Source organism: Canis aureus, chromosome 1 (genome assembly GCF_053574225.1).
Source record: "Canis aureus isolate CA01 chromosome 1, VMU_Caureus_v.1.0, whole genome shotgun sequence".
Lineage (NCBI taxonomy): Eukaryota > Metazoa > Chordata > Mammalia > Carnivora > Canidae > Canis > Canis aureus.
This window is the reverse complement of record NC_135611.1, coordinates 60,650,187-60,674,557: the sequence shown is the minus strand read 5'-3', so window position 1 is coordinate 60,674,557 and position 24,371 is coordinate 60,650,187. Positions and strand designations below refer to the sequence as shown.

Below are 24,371 nucleotides of genomic sequence, written 5' to 3'. Positions count from 1 at the left end.
ACTTAGAGAAAATCAGCAAAACATGAAAGGGAGAAAAAAAAGATCAGAAAAATTTCCAGAAACAACCACAGAACAAGTAATAAAATGGCAATAAATACATATCTATCAATAATTAATATAAATGGACTGAATACTCCAATCAAAAAAATATTGAATGTCAGAATGGATAAAAAATAAGAACCATCTATATACTGCCTATAAGAGACTCATTTTAGACCTAAACACCTTCAGATTGAAAATGAAGGATTAGAGAAGCATTTATTATGCAAATGGATGTCAAAAAAAGACAGAGTAGCAATACCTATATCAGACAAACTGACTTTAAAACAAAGACTAACAGGAGACAAAGAAGGTCACTATATAATAATAAAAAGGACAATCCAACTAGAAGATACAACAGATGTAAATCTTTATGCACCCAGCATGGGAGCTCCCAAATATATAAAACAGTAGCAAACATAAAGGAACGCATTATTATCTATGATATAGAAGAGGACTTTAACACCCCACTAACATCACTGGAAAGATCAACTAAACAGAAAATCAAGAAGGAAACAATGGCTTTGAAAGACACTGGACGAGATAGACATAACCAATATATTCAGAAAATTCCAACCTAAAACAGCAGAATACACATTCTTTCCTAGTGCACATGGGACATTCTCCAGAATAGATCACAGATTGGGCCACAAAAGGCCTCAAGAAATATAAGACTGAATCACACTATGCACCTTTTCTAACTATGGTGTTATGAGACTAAAAGTTAACCACAAGAAAAATCCTGGAAAGATCACAAATACATGGAGGTCAAATAACATGCTACTAAACAATGAATGGTTCAACCCAGAAATAAGAGAAGTAAAAAATATGTGGATAAGAATGAAAACATAATAATCTAGAACCTTTGGGATGCACTATAGTGGTCATAAGAGGAAAGTATATAGCAACTACCTCTAGAAGCAAGAAAAATCTCAAATAACCTAATCTTACACCTAAAGGGGTTAGAAAATAACAAAAAATAAAATGTAAAACCAGCAGAAGAAAGGAAAAAAAGATTAAAGCAGAAATAAATGATATAGAAACAACCAAAAAAATCAATAAAATCTGGAGTCAATTATTTGAAAAAAGTAGTAAAACTGACAAATCTCTAAACAGACTTATCAAAAAGAAAAGAGAAAGGATCCAAATAAGGAAAGTCACAATGAGAGAAGAGAAATAACAACCAACACCACAGAAATACAAACAATTATGAGAGAATATCATAAAAAACTATATGCCAACAAATTGGACAACCTAGAAAAAATGGATACATTCCTACAAACATATAAATAGCCCAAACTGAAACAAGAAGAAATACAAAGCTTGACCAGACTGATAACCAGCAAAGAAATAGAATCAGTAATCATAAAAATTCCCAATAGGGGATTCCTGGGTGGCTCAGCAGTTTAGTACCTGCCTTTGGCCCAGGGCATGATCCTGGAGTCCTGGGATCGAGTCCCACATTGGGCTCCCTGCATGGAGCCTGTTTCTCCCTCTGCCTGTGTCTCTGCCTTTCTCTCTCTCTCTCTCTCTCTCTGTGTCTCTCATGAATAAATAAATAAATAATTTAAAAAAGAAAAAATTCCCAATAAAGTCCAGGACCACATGGCTTCATAGGCAAATTCTACCAAATATATATTATGTTAATAATTATATTAATAATTATATTAATAATTATATTATATACCTTATATTATATTAATAATTAATATAATTATATATAATATAATTATATATTATATAAATATATATTTATTTATCTTTAAAGATTATTTATTCATTAGACACTGAGAGAGAGGCAGAGACATAGGCAGAGGGAGGAGTAGCAGGCTCCATGCAGAGAGCCTGATCTGGGACTCAATCCCAGGACTCCAGGATCATACCCTGAGCCAAAGGCAGATGCTCAGCCACTGAGTCACGCAGGCATCTCTACCAAACATTTAAAGAAAAGTTAATACCTATTCCTCTCAAACTATTCCAAAACATAGAAAAGACAGGAAAACTTCCAAACTCATTCTATGAGGTCAGCATTACCCTGAACCAAAACCAGATAAAGACACCATTAAAAAAAAAAAAAAAAAGAGAGAGAGAGAGAGAGAGAGAACCACAGGCCAATATCTCTGATGAACACAGATACAAAAATCTTCAACAGAATACTAGCAAACCAAATCCATTAATACATTAAGAAAATTATTCACCACTATTAAGTAGGATTTATTCCTGGGTTGCAAGGGTCATTTAATATTCACAAACCAATTAAATTGATCAAATGCAACATTATTACATTAATAAAAGAAAGGATAAGAACTGTATGATCAGTTAATAGATGCAGAAAAGCACTGACAACATACAACATCCATTCATGATAAAAACCTCAACAAAGTAGTTTTAGAGGAAACAATCCTCAACATAATAAAGGCCATATATGAAAAACCTACAGCTAACATCATCCTCAGTGGGGAAAATCAGTTTCCCCTAAGGTCAGGAATAAGACAAGGATGTCCATTCTCACTACTGTTATTCAACATAGTGATGGAGATCTTAGCCACAGTCATCAGACCACAAATAGAAATAAAAGGTATCTAAATATGCAAGGAAGAAAACTTTCACAATTTGCAGATGACATGATACTATATATAGAAAACCCAAAACATTCTACCAAAAAGTGCTGGAACTGATAAATGAATTCAGTAAAGTTGCAGGATACAAAATCAACACACAGAAATCTATTGCCTTTGTATACATCAATAATAAAGCATCAGAAAGAGAAATTAAGGAATCAATCCTATTTATGACTGTACCCAAAACAATAAGCTACCTAGGAGTAAACCTACCCAAAGAGGTGAAAATTGTACTCTGAAAACTATAAAACACTGATGTAAGAAACTGAAGGTGACACAAACAAATGGAAAACCATTCCATGCTCATGGATTGGAAGAACAAATATTGTTAAAATGTCCATACAACCCAAAGCAAACTACACATTTAATGCAATCCCTATTGAAAAAACCAACGACAGTTTTCACAGAGCTAGAATCATCCCCAAATTTGCATGGAAATGCAAAAGACCCCAAATAGCCAAAGCAACCTTGAAGAAGAAAAGAAAAGTTGCTGGAATCACAATTTCAGACATCAAGCTATATTACAAAGCTACAGTGATCAAAGTACTATGGTACTGGCACAAAAATAGACACATAGATCGATAGAACAGAATAGAAAACCCAAAAATGAACCTACAATTATGTGGTCAATTAATCTTCAACAAAGCAGGAAAGAGTATCCAATTAGGGGGAAGAAGACAGTCTTCAACATCTGGTGTTGGGAAAACTGAACAGCGAAATGCAAAAGAATGAACCTGGACCACTTTCCTATGCTATACACAAAAATAAACTCAAAATGGATTTTAAAAAACCTAAAAGTGAGACTGAAACCATAAAACTCCTTGAAGAGAATACAGGCAGTAACTTATTTTACATCAACTGTAGCAACTTCTTAGTAGACATGTCTCCAGAGGCAAGGGAAACAAAAGCAGAAATAAACTATTGGGACTACATCAAAATAAAAAGCTTCTGCATAACAAAGAAAACAATCAATAAAACTAAAAGGCAACCTATGGAATGGGAGAAAATATTTGCAAATGACATATCCAATAAAGAGTAGCATCCAAAATATATAACTTTAAAAGCTCAATGCCCTAAAAGTGAATAATCCAATTAAAAAATAGAAGATATGAATGGATACTTTTCCAAAGAAAGTATACAGATGGCCAACAGACACATGAAAAGACGCTCAACATCACTGATCATCAGGAAATGCAAATTAGTACTACAATGAAGTGTCTCCTCACACATGTCAGAATGGCTAAAATTAACAACATGAAAAACAACAGGTGTTGGCAAGAACATGGAGAAGAGGGGAACCCTCTTGCATTGTTGGTGGGAATGCAAATTGGTGCAGCCACTCTGGACAACAGTATGGAGGTTCCTCAAAAAGTTGAAACTAGAGCTACCCTATGATCCAGCAATTGCACTAGTAGGTATTCAGCCTAGGAATACAAAAACACTAATTCAAAGGATTACTTGAACCTGGCTATTTATAGAAGCGTTATCTATGGAAATAGCCATATTATGGAAACAGCCCAAGTGTCCGTCAATTAATGAATGAATAAAGAAGAAGTGATATGCACACAATGGAATTTTACTCAGCTATAGAAAAGAATGAAATATTGCCATTTGCAATGACATGGATGGAGCTATAGACTATTATGCTAAGTGAAATAAGTCAGTCAGTGAAAGACAATTACCATATGATTTTTACTCATGTGAAATTTATGAAACAAAACCAATGAGCAAAGGGGAAAAAAAGAGAGGCAAGCCAAGAAACAGACTCTTAAGGATAGAAGACAAACTGATGGTTACCAAAAGGGAGGAATGTGGGGGGCATGGGTTAAATAAATGATGGGGATTAAAGAGTGCACTTGTGATGAGTACCCGGTGTCGTATGGAAGTGCTGAATCATTCTATTTTATACCCCAAACTAATATTACACTCTATGTTAACTAACTGGAATTTACATTAAAAACTTTAAAAATAATGTTAACTTTATATAAAGTGATAGAACAGATAATTTTTCCATAATGACACAAGAGGTCTGTAATCCACAAATGTCCATGTTGTATCCTTAAGGATGAATAATTATAAATATGTCAACATTCCTTTGACTACTGAAACACTTATTTCATAGGAAAATATTTATGTAGAGTTTTAAAAAATATTGTTGAAAGAGTATACATTTCCTCATGACATAGTTTATGTAGTCATAATTCTCACCTTTTGAGGATATCCATTAGCTAATAGTTTTTATGGACAGGGATCATTCAAGTCACTGAAAAATTCTGGCCAAATAAAATAATAAATTTAGTTTTCCAAGAGAAAACTAAGCTTGTTGGCAAATAAACACATTTATCAGGCTTTCCAATCTCACAGGGAAAACAATGACTGTTTGTTGTGCAAATAAGAACACCCCTCCATGGGGCACCAGGGTGGCTCAGTGGGTTAAGCACCTGCCTTCAGCTCAGGTCATGATCCGGGGTCCTGGGATTAAGCCCCGCATCAGGCTCTCTGCTCCTAGGGGAGACTGCTTCTCCTTCTTCCTCTGCCCCTGCTCAGGCTGTTTCTCTCTCAATTAAATAAATAAAATCTTAAAAAAAAAAAAAAAAAAAAAAACACCTTCCAATTGACCCACAGCTCTTTGTCATTTACAAGCAAGAGTTTTATGGGTTGTTATCAAAGCTAGTTAAATTATTTTATAACACTTACTTATAGACAATGTAATCTATTCTTTTTTTCCATTTTTGAAGAGAAATATGTGGTAACAAGAGTAAAGTTGATAAAACCAGAATTAGTAGAATTAAAGAGAAGGTTCATTTGAAGAGAGTTATAGAAATGTAAACGTTGAGCATCTCTTATTAGTGGAAATTAGTCATATAATTGTATTTATTATTAGATACTCATACAATGGAAAGAAAAGTAAAAACATATTTATGAATAACTTAAAAACAAAGTTTGAGAAAAATGAACTATCTTCCCAATACCTCTTTTTTGACAATGTTTAATTTAATTTGTTTGTGTGTGTGTGTATTAATAATAAAAGGAAAGCCTCATTTCTTTTATTGTTTCTTGTTGTCCTCTGATAATTTGTTTTTGTACATAGGCATTGTAGATTAAAAAATAAATAAAAGTGGGAGGGAGACAGAGAATTGTGTTAAAAGGTAAACTGACGTACATTATAATTTTTGAGAGTTTATCTGAGTATATACAATCTGAACCAGGCTGCACCAAACTCAAAGTGATTCAGAGTACCCTACTGCCAGGGACAAGGTTTTTATAAAGAATACACTGAAGCAAAGTAAACCAATTATTTAATTGGTTGTAGCTTAGGCACTTACCTTATTTGGGAAAGCATACTTGGTTGTTTGTGATCGGTTGTTCATAAATTTCACTTTCTCAAATTTTAGTGCATTGACTCTAGAGTAAATTTTGATTTGCTTAGGTAGCCTACCAAGATATTGGAGCCTCCAGTCTAATGGGTTCCTTGTTTAAATACTTTAACAATTGATATTTGAATTATAAACACAGGTAGATTAAAGAATAGGAGGGAAACAAATCAGGAGGAAAAAAAATCATCCAACTATCAGTTCTTCTCCAGTCCTGAGGAAATTTTATTTCAAATATTCCTACTTGTATAATCAATGTGTTCATCCATTTTACTTGGATTTTCACCTATGTCAAAACAATATCGTGGGCATACTTATGTATTAAGTATTATAAAATAAAAATTTACAGGGGCATCTGGGTGGCTAAGTGTCTGCCTTTGGCTCATGATCTCTGGGTCCTAGGGTCTAGCCCCACATCAGGCTTCCTTCTCAGCAGGGAGTCGGCTTCTCTCTCTCTCTCTGCCTCTCCCCACCACTCAGTCTCTCTCAAATAAATAAATAAAATCTTTTTAAAAATAATAAAAATAGATATAGATATAGATCCAACAGCCAGAATATGCTGCCTCCCAACTATGTTAGCTCATTTAGGGAATAAAGGGAATGATGCATACTCTCTACTCTAGAAAAGCTTCAGTAGTTTTGGACAAATGAAACATCCTAGATATTACCCAACCGGGGGCTAAAATGGGTTGCTCCCTGAATATAATGTCAAGAGCACAGCATATTCTCTTAGAAGGCTGGTCTCTTGGGTCATTCTGACACTGTTTCAATCTAATATTCAAACAGTATAGTATATTGATTAAAAGAATTGGCTTTAGGGTCACCCAGACTTGAATTTAAGAACCAACAATACCACTTTCAGGATATATAAATTTGGACAAGTTACTTAGCATCTTTAAATGTAAATTACCTCATCCTATAGAATGTAAATAATGATAGTATTCACTTCATTGAAGCTTTGCAAAATAAAATATAATAATTATAAAAATGTTCAGCTCAGAGCCTCATGCACTGTATTCAAATAACTATTAATTTTTGTTGTCATAATTAATAAAGGATGGGCCTTTACTGCCAGAATTGATCCTATTCCATATGAGCTTGCCCTTTATGGGGAGCTTGCCCTTTATGGGGAGTTTATGGGGAGAAGTAGATATATGTATATTGGATCACCAGAAACTGCATAATGGTTTAGACATCTATGCTTAACTCAGCAATGGCTCTACAAGGAACAATTAATTGTCTATTTTCAGTTTTCTTCTCCCAGAGGTATGCTGTCACACTGGCTAATGGTGGTCAACCCATCAGGTATATAATACCTAGAAATCTTATATTTCCTGTTATTTGTTTCCTTTTTTTCCTACCTTCTACAATAAGGGCTTATTTCTAATAAGAAGTGAATTGGTTTGAGATAGTCATAGTCCTGTTTATTCTACTTGTGTTAGCTCATGTTAAATTCTTCATAGCTTTCTATCCAGTATTTCTGTGGCATCTAAACCATGGACCAATTATTTTATGAAGCAATTTCTAATAGATTTACTTATTTACACTAGGTTTTCTTTGTATCATCAGTAAAATAGGACATCAGAGATTTAAAAAATTTAAATCGGGCAGCCTGGGTGGCTCAGCGGTTTAGCACCGCCTTTGGCCAGGGCCTGATCCTGGGGACCCCGGATCGAGTCCCACATCGGGCTCCCTGTATGGAGCCTGCTTCTCCCTGTGTCTCTGCCTCTCTCTGTGTGTCTCTCATGAATAAATAAATAAAATCTTAAAAAAAAAAAGAAAAAGAAAAAGAAAGAATCTGGAGATTTTGTCTATTCTGATCATCTACAAAGTATTTACCCTTGGTCTTTCTGAAAAAAGAAATTATTTGTGCCAAATATTTGGCTTTTAATTTATCAGACATGAAAAATTTAAAAGTTCACATTAGAAATAAGCCTGCAATGGATATAAATGAATGAAAATGTATCTAATTCAGGGTTTACGGATTAAATTCAAATATGTTCTTACTTGCAAAAGAAGTTTGCTTCTTTTGCATTTACTGCAAAATGGTAGCAGTTTCTTTTAATTCAAAATACATATATCTTTGAATATTAACAAATATTTTTAGGTTGACACAATTTTAGAGCTGTATTACAAGGAACTTCAGGACCAATCAATCTAATTTAATCATTGATTTTGTAATAAAATAGGTAAATCCAAGAGATTTATGAGAGATGCCCAAGGTTACACAATGAGTTTGAGGAAAAGCCGAAAATATAGTAGAGATCACCTGATTCTCAATTCTGTGCTTTTCCTGTTATACAATGCTCAAACTCAGAGGACAGAGATGGATGATCTGGATGTCTCAGAAAGGCCAGTGATTCCAAGATAGTTTCATGGTTCCCAGACATCAATCTCACTTATTGCCAAACTTTTCAGGGGAGTTGGTACTGTAGACCTAGCATTTATACTCAGAAATGCCAACTGTAACCACAATTGCTTTTCAGAAGGAATAGAAATAAAGAGTACCCCCTGTATTATGCAGCCATTATCTAAGATCATTTAATATAATTTCAGTATTACCAGAACATGCCCTGGCTTACCGGAAAAGCCTGAGATCTAAATAAATTAAGTTTTCTGTTAATCATATTATTTATCATCTTTTTCTCTTGAGACATTTACCTGAAAGAGTCAAAGCTGTCAATATGAGAGAGGCATTATCTAATTAGTATGTGATCATTCAGACAATCAGACACTATAAAGTTTTTTTTTGTGTTCACTAGCTATGAGCTGAAAATGGCCTACCTTTTATATCCATTATCTTAGAAAATAAAAATTCAGGTATTTGTTTTCTTTTTTGATGTAAAATATTTCTTATTCTTTTGAAGAGCTTTTTTGGATTTACTTATGACTTTATAAGGAATACATATAGAAATTTACATTTTTACTTAATTTAAGTTGATAATTAAAATATAATTTTTATTACTAAAATATTGTGTCTAATCCTTATTGTATAACACAATATTCCAATAATTGAAACATATTTATGAAAATGCCATTCAATTAGAATAAATATTTTCCTGTTTTATAGTGCTCAGAAAGATTCTTATAACCTAGAATATTTATTTCCCCAAATTCTGCATAGAATCTATATATTCATACATCCATATATAGATTTGCTTTTTTCTATAATTGTTAGTCCAGTACTGCCTTCAAATTATGTTTAAGAATTATTCCACAATATCAGTGCAGGAAAGAGAATAAAAGGACTAAACGAAAACTGATTTACAACAGTGGTCAAACTTAATCTAAAATATTAATAGGGAAATGAGAAATGGTCCCAGTTGAACAGAACGAACAAAGTAGAGAGAGACTGAAGCTCAGAAATAAATCATAAATTATTTGTAGCTCAGAAAAAGCCCACCCAGGGTCTCAAAGCATCCGAATAACACAATTCACAACAGAGAGTTTTCAATCCTTTTCCATATTTTTATTTATAGGATACCTTGTTTTAAAAAAGTTTTTTATTTCTAATATTTATCAATCTGTATTGTAAGGAAAATGTTACTACTAACCTAAGTTATATGAATTAGTATTTTTTCTGCTTTTTGGCATTTCAGTGAAAAATCTAATCACATTATTCATCTACATAGTAAGATATAACTGAAAGTCTTCCCTGTATTTAACTTGCCTAAGAAAACTTTGTTAATCTTGATTCATCTCAAACTCACTAAATACAAGCATCTTTATGGAGGATGCTTTTCATCTATTAAAACTAAATGGATTTTTCTATATAACTTATGGGATCCAACTGTCTTTATTTCACAGTATTAACATGTGAAGCAAATATTTAAGTAAGCAAGTAAGGCAAATATTTAAATAAGATCTTATTTAATGACTGGGAATAATTGGAGACCTTCATCGAGGTTCAGTCATGTATTGCTTTATTTTAAAATGTTTAATGAAGGTCTACTATATATACAGAATACTGTGGAAAAATATAGAGGTTGCAAATATAAGTAAGACATATTTCTTTGTATAATAAGCTAACAAGTCATGAAAATAATTCAAATATGTACACAGAGAGTAACTACAGTAGGAAAAGCCATCATTCCTGAGATGACCATTGAACTTTTTATTTTATTTTTTTAAGATTTTATTTATTTATTCATGAGATACACAGAGAGAGAGGTAGAGACACAGGCAGAGGGAGAAGCAGGCTCCGTGCAAGGAGCCTGACATGGGACTCAATCCTGGGACTCCAAGATCATGCCCTGGGCTGAAGGCAGGTGCTAAATCCCTGAGCCACCCAGAGATCCCCAAACATTTTCAATATAGTAGAAGGTTAGGAAGAATTTCACAAAGTGGAAGTAAAGGTTCCAGGTATACTAGGAAAAAAATGTGAAAGTTTAAACATATAGACAGGAATGATTGCAGTTTGTATAGCAATGGCAGAGGATATAGGAAAAAGAAACTAGTCTGTTAGATTTCTATAAAAATAAGAAAGTATCTCACCAACTATGGGTTATCTAAATATGAATTTTGTTTAAAAAATGTTCAGTTTTGAAGATTTTTTTTCAATATCAGTACTGAGATATTTCTTTAGTTCTTAAAAAATCTCAGTTATTATCTCTGATATTTCCTATAGTTTTCTAGAGCTGTTCCTCCTGGAAATTCTCTTAGATAAAATTGAAGCTTCTCACTCTGTTCTTCAGTTCTTTCTACTTTCAAAATTTGTCATCTCTTTATTTCTCCCTGATATGTTTTGTGGTACATCTTCATTCCCAAATTCTAGTAATTAATTAATTTTCTCTTCAGGACTGTCTACTTGTCTACTACTTATTTCATATAATGACATCTTTTTTCAGATATTTTGATTTCCAAGATTTTCCAAAGATAAAGATTGTGTGTGCTTTGTCTTTGCTGTCTTCACTAGAACCTCTTATTGACATTTAAAATAATTTTAACTTTGCTCAGAGTGGTACTCCTATTTGGTCATTTCAAATGCTATAAAAGTTACCTGATTTGTCAAGTCACTATGAATTCTTGCCTTGCCCTGTGATGTGTCACCAACTATCTTACTCATTAGTTTTCCTCATACATTGATGAGCCATGTTCTTTTTTTTTTAATATATGAGAAACATAACAACATAAAATAAGCTAATTATATTAAATTTTTCAGCATGCCCCTATCATATTGAGGCTGACATTTTTAAAAGGCATTGTACCTATATATCTTTATTGAGTTTGTGTAGAAAATTAAATTAGAAAAGAATAAAATCCAGACATATTTACAGAGATTTCTTCTTCTCCATAAAGATTAAATAATTATATGACAGACACTGAACTCAAAAGCAGAGTTTAAAGAAAATGACATTGTATAAAATTTGCTTCAGGACAATCATATTCAGTGACTCATACTGTTGTGCCTTCTAACCTCTGCTCTTAAAAACAAGCCCTTAGAAGGTCACTGCAACCTTAAATGATGTTGATTTTCTTCAGATTATGCTGTAACTTGACAGGAGCCATAAGAAGGCCACATTGTAAATGATATATCTTGGTTACTAATGTCCTTTCTGCTGGCACTCAGACAGCTCTTGTCAAAGCTCTTAGACCAGATAATGCTTCCCTACTCTTTTAAAGAATAATTTGAAAACACTACCCAGAGTGCTATAAAAATCCCAGAACTGTTTTTCTGTAGATCAGTCATGTCTTAGGGAAACAACAACAAAACCCCAGAAAGTTTTCTTTTTTAGTCTTTTGGTACTATAGTGTATACATACACACACACATATTAAATTTAAAAATTTGAAACTCATTTTTTTTGGTTGAGGAGTTTTTATATATTTATTTGCTAGTTTTTAGTTATGAAATTTAAACTAATGCAAGCATACTAGATGTGGTACTAGCTTTCTTTCTGAAAATTAAGATAAAGCCAAAAAAGGGGAGTTCAGAGAAGAAAAGTTTCTTTCTAGTCCATAGAAAGCATTTAAAAACACTGACATATATATTAATGTGTCAGATTAATCGTGTCAGATTAATCATATGTCCTTATTCTTGGTGTATATTGAGATTTTAACATTTATATCTAAAGACCTTAATAAGCAAAATAGTTAGAAATAATAATAAATTTTAAATAAATGATAACTTAAAACTTCCTTACTACAAAAAGCCCTTACCTTCTAAGCTAACCGGACATGTCTTCAAGGATTTTTTTTTGTAATATGAAAGATGAGTTTGTTATTCAACACTTCAAGCTTTCATAATGTCTTTAACCTTAAGAATGTAAAATCTTTGATGGCAATCATACTCTCATTTATTTTGTGTACCAAGTACAGGGTTAGGTAAAGTTGGTGCAAAATAAGTGCTATTTGATAAATTGAATGAGGGCAAGAAAGTTTTAGGTTTACTCCATAATTCAAACATAAATGAAAGGGGTTTAATACTCATTTGATATTTTAAGAAAAAGATAAAAGAACACTTGCCTGTATCATTGTAAGAGAGAATTAAGAAAACAGAAATAAAATTAGTTGCCACTTAACAGGTATAAGCTGAATTTTTCAGATGGAATAATTAGCTTACAGAAAGTTTATGGACATTTCAAAAGAACATGCCACAAAACTGCATGTCATAGGACTATAAACATAATATTTTGTAGACAAATGAGCCTATAAGGAACTGTAGATACCTTCTAGTCCTGTTTCAAGCACCTGGAAGATATTTGAACTGGTACAAAATATCTACTATTTTGTTTTCATAAGACTTTTATTTTGATTATGTGAAGCATGTGGATATAACTAGATTAACTAGACAAATTCTAAGCCTCATGAAATTATTTGCAATATGACTGTTACTGATAACTACATTAAGTCTCTTTAATGCATATTTACTTAAAATATTTTCCAGGCTAGTCAATGATCTGAAACAATACTGTTTAAGACAATTTTGGTAGAAACAAAAAGAAGTCTAAGTGAGTAAAAGGAGCATTCTCTATGACAGAAGATCAATGGCTATTATAAATGTTATTTAATTGGATGCCATGCTTTTTGGAAAATAGGTAACTAGTACAATGTATCCAGTTGCATAATTTCCTTTTTTTCCCCCCAGTCAAACCAGATCATGAAAATTTATTCTGTGGGGTGGACAGAATGAAGACAGAAGGGCCTTCCACATTACTGAAGACAAAGGTGGCTGAGAATAATATCTGCCCAATGAGTCTTCATAGATCCACCAAAACAGTATGCACTACCAGCACCATTAAAATGATACAAAAAAAAAACAAACACCCACAGAAACAAAACAAACAAAAAAACCTCATATTCTTACCATGGCTAAAAGCCAAATCATACCTAAAACTACAAATCAAATAAAAATGTTAAAACAAACACTAAAACTCTATAGGGTCCCTTTCATGATCTTGCCACAAACTTCTGCATTTAGGTACCAGACATTCTCTCCTTCCTGACAGAAACACCAGAGAGATTTCCAGGTCACTGGTGGGAAGATCCCACCACAATAAAAATCCACTCAGGGAAATTTTGTCCCCAGGCCTGACACTCTCTTCTCATAATGGAAGGCACCTAGGTAGGCAGGTGACACAGGCACTGGCAGCCTTTTCATTATTCTGGATCTGGTCTCCACTCCCCTGCCAAGATATGCTTGTGTTCTCTCAGGCAATGCTAGCAGAGACCAGCAGGAGCCACAATAGCACCACATAAATAAACCAGCAGATCAAAATAATACTGCAAATGCCTGAAAATTAAATTGTAATTGGAACCACAATCCACAAAAGTAGTCCAGGACCATGTGCTAAACCTAACCAGGGTGACTTTTCGCTAAAATAAAACATGGACTTATGACCCAGAGCATCTTAACGTAAGACAAAATGTTTGGGATACAACTAAAAATCATTTATCATACCACAATCAAGAAAACCATAACTTTAATAAGAAAAGACAATCAAATGACACCAACAGCAAGATGAATAAGATGTTGGAACTATCTGAAAAGGATTTTAAAGCAGTTGCTATAAAATGTTTCAGTGATGAATTATGAATCTCTTTAAATAAATGAAAAATTAAAAACAACCTCAGCAAAGAATAAGTTATTTTAAAAAAGAACCAAATGGAAATTACAGAACAGAGAAATATAATAAATGAGATTTGTAGAACACTCATTGAATGAATTTAATAGTAGAGTGAAGATAATAGGACAGAGTCAGTGAACTTGAGAACAGATCAGAAGAATATGCTCAATCTGAACAACAAAGAGAAAATAGACCCAAAAAACAAACAAATAAAAAAACTGATCTCAGGGACCTGTAGAACAATAACAAAAGTCCAACATTTCTATTATTAAAACTAAAACTATAGTAATGGAAACCAGGTCAGTGGTTATCTGGAGTATGGGTACAGGTGATGCTGTCACTATGAAGTGATAACATGAGGGGCTTTTTTGGCCATATAGAGAACTCTGCATCTTCATTGTGGTGGTGATTACCCAAATGTATACATGTGTTAAAACTCCTAGAACAGTATAACAAGAGAAAAACATCAATTTTACTATATGATAATTATAAAATCAAAGTAAAGGAATAAAAAACAAAGACAAAAAAGTCATTATCACAAAAATTAGAGTAGTAACTACTCTGGAAAAATATGCAGCATGTGATCAGCACCTACTCCTTCAAAAGTAGGAGATAGTTTAGATAAAACATCCTTTATCTTAACCTAGGCATTTGGCATTTATTAAATATAATTTATATATATAATATATATAATATTTAATATATATATTCACACATCGCAGCTACTTGACATGTCTTAATATATAGACATACATATATATATATTGGCAATTGTAAGTGATAATTTGGAGATGACTAGTAAGATTGAAGAAGTGTATATACTATGCCACAATCATTCCATATATTCTTTTAAATAAATTTTGGTATGTTTCTTCAAGGAATCATATATAGATGTGCTTCTTACAGCCCTTTCTGGTGAAGAAAATATTTAGACATGACCTATCCATAAAAAGGAAAACTGATTAATAAAATGTGTTTATTCGTAGGATGAAATAGTATACATATCATTGAAAATAAGTAAGTGTATGTGTCAATATGGATATATCTCAAAAACTTAATACAAGTAATAAAAGTAGGTTGTGAGATATTGCATACTAGTTATTATTTATTACTTAAAAAATACAAGTAATAAAAGGTTGTGAGATATTGCATACTAGTTATTATTTATTACTTAAAAAATTAAGTTAGCATATAAAACATGCATAAAAATAATTAATATTAAGTACATGATACTGTTTGTCTCTGGTAAGAAGGAGACTAAAATGAAGGAAATAGAGGAAACTATAAATTCATCTCTAGTATTTTACTAAAAAGAAGAAAATAACTCATCAAATATGGTGACATTTGATAAAGCTCACTAGTGTGTGAAAAGGTATTAATGATAGCATTATTATCTGTATATATTTGAACTATTTTATAATAAGGGCACGCTGATTATATTTGTCAATTGATTTTTTTTTTTTTAGACATGGGCCTTGAACTCACAATCTCAGGATCAAGAGTCACATGCTTTACTGAGTTAGCCAGCCAAATGTCCCCTAGATTTTTCTTAAATGTGAATTGCTTCTGTCATTTATGTTACTTTCCTGACCCCTGTTTGCATTTGAATTTGTAATCCCTGCACTTCACTGTGAGGCTAAAACATTTCTTAGGCCTCTGACAATTGACAATCTTCATAGACATTTGATGGCTTGGACCAAGAACCCTTTTGCTTCTAATTTTTTCACTGTTAGTTCACCACCACTATAGTTACCAACATTGTTCCTATTCTCTCACACCTGGAACCCGTTGTTCCAGGTCATCCAGACTCTTTTCTTTGGGGCTGCTTTGCTTGAGATGCTGCTTCTCCATGCCTAAGTCTCCGTGAGAAAGATTGGGAATGTCACTACTGGGGCATACTAAGAAGGTAGATACTCTTGTCTCTTGTTGCTCTGTTTTCCCACAAATTAGAAAAAAAGCCCTATCTTTGGAGAGGACTAAGCTGGAGTGGCTTTTGATAGTTTGCTAGTGGGGCTGTTCCTGCCAGACCCTGCAAGCCTACAGGACCTTCCATCTGTCAAAATTATATTTCCTGTACTCTCCCTGGGAAATCTTGGCATTAGGCAAAACTGGATTTTTCTGTCATCCTTAAAAGGCAAAGCAAACTCCTGCTCTATGGAAACGAGGCTGGATCCTCACTAAACTAGTTACTAAGATTTTGTTAACATATCCATGTCTACAACATCTCTCTCTCACTCTCTTTTTAAAGATTTTATTTATTTATTCATGAGAGACACAGAGAGAGAGGCAGAGACACAGGCAGAGGGAGAAGCAGAGGCTCCCTAAGGGGGGCTTGATGTGGGACTTGATCCCAGGACCCTGAGATCACGTCTTGAGCCAAAGACAGACGCTCAACCACTGAGCCACCCAAGTGTTCCATACAACATATCTCATTTTAACATTTGTGCAAAACAAAAATATATAAAATTTCTACCCTTGAAGGACTTGAGGCAAAATAATTGGTTGCTTAAGCAGAGTGAAACATATTTCTTGGCTTATGAGTCTGAAATGATCTGTTTTTTAAATTACCCTTCACTTTACACAAAGTAGGTACATTTAATGAGTTCATCAATATGAAGTTCACTTCACAAGTTCACTGTTATTAAAACAACTCAGTAATAGATCCTAAGATTAAGTTAATAGAGTATCAATATATGTTGGTAAAATGGGAATCTATTCATTTATGCCAGAAACACTTATGAAAATGTGTTTGAAAGATATTTTAGAATTTGGGTGAAGTTAATTAGCATCTAAGCACCACTTAAGAAGATACTTCCTTACAAGAGGCTACTTCTATATGACAGCTCAATAAATTTATAATAAGGAAAGATGCAGATTGTGCCTGTCATTTAGCTCATCAAGTCTAAAAGAAATGGCCTTCCCTTCCTTTCAAAAGTAGGAGATAGTTTACCACTTAGAAAACACTATTTTTTAAACGCCTCTGATACAGGCCATTTTTTCTTGAGTATTTTTAAATAGAGCATGCCAGTGTTAATTATTGTCTTGTATAAATAAAATGTGTACTCTAATGTATAAAATCCTTGGGTGTGCATGGGGGGGTGAGGGTTGTTTCTTGCTTGTCATGTATTTCTGCTGTAAGTGTTCATTGTATGGTCCTTTTATACTATTCAAATATGTGTGTGTCTGTGTGTAAACCTTTATATGACCATGTTACAGTTTCTAACTGAAGGAAATGTGATTGTTGAGGTGAAGAATTTTGTATCCTATAGTATATAGCACAGCACCACACATAAGAGATCTTTAATAAGATTTAGGGGAAAATTTTGTTTTCTCAGTGAGACAAATTGAAGATAATGCTTTACCTGTGCTTGGGAGTCTGTGATATAGAAAGCCCTTCCCATGCACATTAGCTCAAAAACCACGGTTACCCTGAAGCAATGCCTTATAATGTACACTGCTTTGGAGACTTGCCTTCCAGTCTCTTCCTCTACTGTGCTAGCTCTGTGGCCTTAAAGGACACATAATTCTCAATTTCCCTATTCTGTGCTCAAGCCTTAAGCAACTATTAGTCTACTTTCCAGCTATTTTTTTTTTCTTTCCAGCTATTTGGATCTGCCACTCTGCCATTCTATTTCATATTAATAGAATCATGATAAATGTAAGTTTTATGACTGTCTTCTTAAGCTTAGGAGGCTTTTCAGGTTCACCCATGTTTACATATATATATGTTACATATCAGTATATATAAATACTGATATATATATATATCAGTATTTCATTCCTTTATATTGCCAAATAATATTACATTGTATGAATGTACCACATTTTGTTATCAGTTTACCAGTTAATGGACATTGGAGTTGTTTTCACTTTTTGACTATTATGAATAATATTGATAAGCACATTCAGGTGCAAGTTTATGGTGGACAGATAATTCATTTCTCCGTGGTAAATATAAAAAACTAGAATTGCTGAATCACTTGACAATTACTTATTAACATTTTGAAGAGCTGCCAAATTGTTTTCCAAAGTGTTTGCACCATTATACATCACAACCAGAAACGTATGAGGGTTTCAGTTTCTACACATCCTTATCAACTCATTATTTCCTGTTCTTTTAATTATAAGTCATCCTTACTGTTTTTATTAAGGTCATTCTGTTATTATTATTAATTATTATTATTATTATTCTAGTGGATGTGAAATAATTTTTATATCCACTTCCCTAATGACTAAAGACTGCATCATTTCATATGCCTATTTCCAATTTGAATTTCTTTTTTTGGAAAATTGATGATTTTTAAATTTATTTGTCTATTATTGAGTTCTAAGAGCTCTTTTTCTTTTCAGATTTTTTAAAAACTTATTTATTCATGAGAGACACACACAGAGAGAGAGAGGCAGAGACACAGGCAGAAGGAGAACAGGCTCCATGCAGGAAGCCCAACATGGGCTTGATCCAGAGTCTCCAGGATCATGCCCCGTGCTGAAGATGGTGCTAAACCACTGAGCCACGGGGGCTTTTTATGTATTCTAAATACAAGTCCCTTATCATATATGTATTCTATCATAGATCTATCTATCATATATGTATTCTAAGTACAAGACCTTATATATGATTAGCAAATACTGTCAGCAGTCTGTGAATTGTTGTTTTACCTTCTTGATTGCATCATTTGCATCACAAAAGATTTCAGTATTGATAAAAACAATCTACTCCTGTAGTAGTTTTATAGCTTTAGCCCTTATATTTATATCTGTGACACTTTTTGAGTTAATTTTTGTACATCATCATAAGTAGAAATACAACTTCATTTACACATCAGTGTCTATTGTCTCAGCATCATTTTTAAAGAGATTTTTCTCTCTCTATTAAATGGGCTTTGGTACCTTTGTATCATGAAAGTGAGAATTTATTTCTGAACTCTCAGTTATATTTTGTTGATCTATAAATTTATACTTATGTCAGTACCACATTGTCATGAGTACTGTAGCTTTGTAGTGAGTTTTGAAATTAGAATGTTGACTCCTAATCTTTCTACTTCTGCAAAATTGTTTTTGGTTATTTTGTATCTCCATACTAATTTTAGGATCAGTTCTCCATTTTCTGGGGGGTGGGGGGGAGGGAAGGCCATCTGTGATTTTGATAGGGGTCATTGAACCTCTAAGTCAATTTAATGAGTATTAACAGTATCGTTTTCTATCCAAAAATATGGGATACTTTTAATTTATTTAGCTCTTATAAATTTCTTGCAATAATATTTTGTAATTTTTTTAGTATAGATTTTGCACTTATTTTGTTAAATTTTTTAATAAGTAATTTTTAAATTTTTGTTGCTATTATATATGGACCTATTTTCTTAATTTTAGTTTTGGATTGTGCATTACTTGTGCGCAGAAATGCAACTGACATTTGTATATTGATCATATATTCTGTAAGGATACTCATTAATACTCATTTACTGAACTCATTAGTTACTTCTAATCTCTTAGGATTTTCTAAATATGAAAATTATGTAATCTTCAGATAATTATAATTTTATGTAGTATTTTCCAGTCTGGATGTCTTTTCTTTCTTAATTTTCTCTTCATACTTAAAAAATAACTTTGCTGTACAGAGAGATCATAATTGAGAGTCTTTTTATTCAGGTACATTAAAGATATTATGTACTCTCTTCCAGGCTCTATTATTTCTCATGAAAAGTCAGCTGTTAATCCTATTGAAGACCCTTTGTATCTATAAGTAGTTTTCTCTTGCTAGTTTCAGGATTTGTTTTTTAACTTTGTATTTCAAAAGTTTGACTATGTATATCTAGGTTAAATATCTTGATTGATCCTATTTGGTTTATGCTGAGTTTCTGGAATATTTAGATTAATGCTTGTTTTTTTTTATCAAATCCTGACAGTTTTTGTTTTTAATCAAACTTTGGTCATTTTCACCCATTATTTCTCCAAAGATTTGTTTTTTTTCTTTTACTCTATCTGAACACCATTATGTATATGTGGGTATGTTTGATGATGTCCTACAGATCACTGAGGCTCTGTCCATTTTTTTTGTATATTTTTTTATTGGAGTTTGATTTGCCAACATATAGCATAACACCCAGTGCTCATTCCGTCAAGTGCCCCCCTCAGTACCCGTCATCCAGTCACCCCATCTCCCAGCCCACATCCCTTTCCACTACCCCTTGTTCTTTTCCTAGGGTTAGGAGTCTCTCATTTTCTGTCACCCTCTCTAATATTTCCCACTCATTTTCTCTCCTTTCCCCTTTATTCCATTTCACTATTTTTTATATTCCCCAAATGAATGAGACCATATAATGCTTGTCCTTCTCCTTTTGACTTACTTCACTTAGCATAATACCCTCCAGTTCTATCCACTTTGAAGCAAATGGTGGGTATTTGTCATTTCTAATGGCTGAGTAATATTCCATTGTATACATATTCTTTATCCATTCATCTTTCGATGAACACCAAGGCTCCTTCCACAGTTTGGCTATTGTGGACATTGCTGCTAGAAACATTGGGGTGCAGGTGTCCTGCCGTTTCACTGCATCTTTATCTTTGGGGTAAATCCCCAGCAGTACAATTGCTGGGTCGTAGGGCAGATTTATTTTTAACTCTTTGAGGAACCTCCACACTGTTTTCCAGAGTGGCTGCACCAGATCACATTCCCACCAACAGTGCAGGAGGGTTCCCCTTTCTTCACATCCTCTCCAACATTTGTTGTTTCCTGTCTTGTTAATTTTCCCCATTCTCACTGGTGTGAGGTGGTATCTCATTGTGGTTTTGATTTGTAGTTCCCTGATGGCCAGTGATGCGGAACATTTTCTCATGTGCTTGTTGGCCATGTCTATATCTTCCTCTGTGAGATTTCTGTTCATGTCTTTTGCCCATTTCATGATTGGATTGTTTGTTTCTTTGCTATTGACTTTCATAAGTTCTTCATAGATCTTGGATACTAGCCCTTTATCTGATAGGTCATTTGCAAATATCTTCTCCCATTTTGTAGGTTGTCTTTTAGTTTGTTGACTGTTTCTTTTGCTGTGCAGAAGCTTTTGATCTTGATTAAGTCTCAATAGTTCATTTTTGCTTTTGTTTCTCTTTCCTTCATGGATGTATCTTGCAAGAAGTTGCTGTGGTCGAGTTCAAAAAGGGTATTGCCTGTGTTCTCCTCTAGGATTTTGATGGATTCTTGTCTCACGTTTAGATCTTTCAACCATTTTGAGTTTATCTTTGTGTCTGGTGTAAGAGAATGGTCTAGTTTCATTCTTCTGCACGTGGCTGTCCAATTTTCCCAGCACCATTTATTGAAGGGACTGTCCTTTTCCCAGTGGATAGTCTTTCCTGCTTTGTCAAATATTAGTTGCTGGATTCTTTATACTGTTCCATTGATCTCTGTGTCTGTTTTTGTGCCAGTACCACACCATCTTGATCACAGCTTTGTAGTACAACTTGAAATCCGGCATTGTGATGCCCCCGGCTCTGGTTTTCTTTTTTAAAATTCCCCTGGCTATTCAGGGTCTTTTCTGATTCCACACAAATCTTAAGATGATTTGTTCCAACTCTCTGAAGAAAGTCCATGGTATTTTGATAGGGATTGCATTAAATACATAAATTGCCCTGGGTAGCATTGACATTTTCACAATATTAATTCTTCCAATCCATGAGCATGGAATATTTTTCCATCTCTTTGATCTTCCTCAATTTCTTTCGAAGTGTTCTGTAGTTTTGAGGGTATAGATCCTTCATCTCTTTGGTTAGGTTTATTCCTAGGTATCTTATGCTTTTGGGTGCAATTGTAAATGGGATTGACTCCTTAATTTCTCTTTCTTCAGTTTCATTGTTAGTGTATAGAAATGCCACTGATTTCTGGGCATTGATTTTATATCCTGGCACACTGCCAAACTGCTGTATGAGTTCTAGCAATCTTGCTGTGGAGTATTTTGGGTTTTCTTTTTTTTTTAATATTTTTTTTATTTATTTATGACAGTCACAGAGAGAGAGAGAGAGAGAGAGAGAGGCAGAGACACAGGCAGAGGGAGAAGCAGGCTCCATGCACCGGGAGCCTGATGTGGGATTCGATTCCGGCTCTCCAGGATCGCGCCCTGGGCCAAAGGCAGGAGCCAAACCGCTGCACCACCCAGGGATCCCTATTTTGGGTTTTCTATACAGTATCATGTCATCTACAAAGAGGGAGAGTTTTAATTCTTCTTTGCCAATTTGAATGCCTTTTATTTCTCTTTTTTGCCTGAAGGCTGAGGCTAGGACTTCTGGTACTATGTTGAATAGCAGTGGTGAGAGTGGACATCCCTGTAATGTTCCTGATCTTAGGGGAAAGGCTCCCAGTGTTTCCCCATTGAGAATGGATATTTGCTGTGGGCTTTTCATAGATGGCTTTTAAGATGCTGAAGAATGTTCCCTCTATCCCTACACTCTGAAGAGTTTTGATCAGGAATGGATGCTGTATTTTGTCAAATGCTTTCTCTGCATCTATTGAGAGGATCATATGGTTCTTATTTTTTCTCTAGTTGATATGATCTATCACGTTGATTGCTTTACGAGTGTTGAACCAGCCTTGCATCCCGGACATAAATCCCACTTGGTCATCATGAATAATCTTAATGTACTGTTGGATCCTCTTGGCTAGTGTCTTGTTGAGAATTTTTGTATCTGTGTTCATCACGGATATTGGTGTATAATTCTCCTTTTTGGTGGGATCTTTTCTGGTTTAGGAATTAAGGAGATGCTGGCCTAATAAAACAAGTTTGGAAGTATTCCATCCCTTTCTATCTTTTGGAACAACTTTGGTAGAATAGGTATTGTTTCTTCTTTAAACATTTGATAGAATTCTGCTGGGAAGCCATCTGGCCCTGGACTTTTGTGTCTTGGGAGGTTTTGAAGATTGCTTCAATTTCCTCCCTGGTTATTGGCCTGTTCAGGTTTTCTATGACTTTGTGTTCCAGTTTTGGTAGTTTGTGGTTTTCCAGAAATGCATCCATTTCTTCTAGATTGCCTAAATTTATTCACATATAGCTGCTCATCATATGCTTTTAAAATAGTTTGTATTTCTTTGGTATTGGTTATGTTCTCTCCTTTTTCATTCATGATTTTTTTAATTTGAGCCTTTTCTCTTTTGTTTTTAATAAGACTGGCTAATGGTTTATCTATCTTATTAATTCTTTCAAAGAACCAACTCCTGGTTCTGTTGATCTTTTCTACAGTTCTAGTCTCTATTTCATTGAGTTCTCCTCGAATCTTTATTAATCTCTTCTGTTTGGTGTAGGTTTTCTTTGCTGTTCTTTCTCCAGTTCCTTAGGTGAGAGGTTAGCTTTTGAATTTGAGTTTTTTTCCAATTTTTTGAGGGATGCTTGTATTGCGATGTATTTCCCTCTTAGGACTGCTTTAGTGTATCCCAAAGATTTTGAATGGTTGTATCTTCATTCTCTTTAGTTTCCATGAATCTTTTTAATTCTTCTCTAATTTCCTGGTTGACCCTTTCATCTTTTAGCAGGATGCTCTTTAACTTCCACGTGTTTGAGTTTCTTCCAAATTTCTTCTTGTGATTGAGTTCAAGTTTCAAAGCATTATGGTCTAAAAATATGCAGGGGACAATCCCAATCTTTTTTTTTTTTTTATCAGTTGAGACCTGATTTGTGACCCAGTATGTGGTCTATTCTGGAGAAAGTTCCATGTGCACTTGAGAAGAATGTGTATTCTGTTATGTTTGGATGAAAAGTTCTGTAAATATCTGTGAAATCCATCTGGTCCAGTGTATCATTTAAAGCTCTTGTTTCTTTGGAGATGTTGTGCTTAGAATATCTGTCAATTGCAGAAAGTGCCGTGTTGAAGTCTCCCTGTATTAGTGTATTATTATCTAAGTATGTCTTTGGTTATTAATTGATTGGTATACTTAGCAGCTCCCACATTAGGGGCATAAATATTCATGATTGTCAGGTCCTCTTGTTGGATAGACCCTTTAAGTATGATATAGTGTCCCTCTCCATCTCTTACTACAGTCTTTGGGATAAACTTTAATTTATCTGATATGAGGATGGCTACCCCTGCTTTCTTTTGAGGATCATTTGAATGGTAAATGGATCTCCAACCTTTCATCTTCAGGCTGTAGGTGTCCTTAGGTCAAAAATGAATCTCTTGTAGACAGCAAATAGTTGAATCTTGCTTTTTATCCAGTCTGAAACCCTGTGTCTTTTGATGGGATCATTAAGCCCATTCACGTTCAGAGTTACTATTGAAAGATATGAATTTACT

At 33.8% G+C, this 24,371-nt stretch overlaps 1 protein-coding gene across 5 annotated transcripts in view; it reads left to right on the top strand.

The window, feature by feature from the left end:
• LOC144316026 (uncharacterized) overlaps positions 1-24,371 on the top strand; it is a 524,958-nt gene that overhangs the window by 494,588 nt on the left and 5,999 nt on the right. The window contains exon 6 of one of the 5 annotated variants that reach the window (XR_013381810.1): positions 7,285-7,328. The exons of 3 other annotated variants lie outside the window; for them this stretch is intronic. The gene's annotated coding sequence lies outside the window, so the exon portion shown is untranslated. Of the gene's footprint in view, positions 1-7,284; positions 7,329-24,371 lie in introns of those variants that run through there. One more of the 5 variants, XR_013381835.1, reaches the window with a different exon arrangement.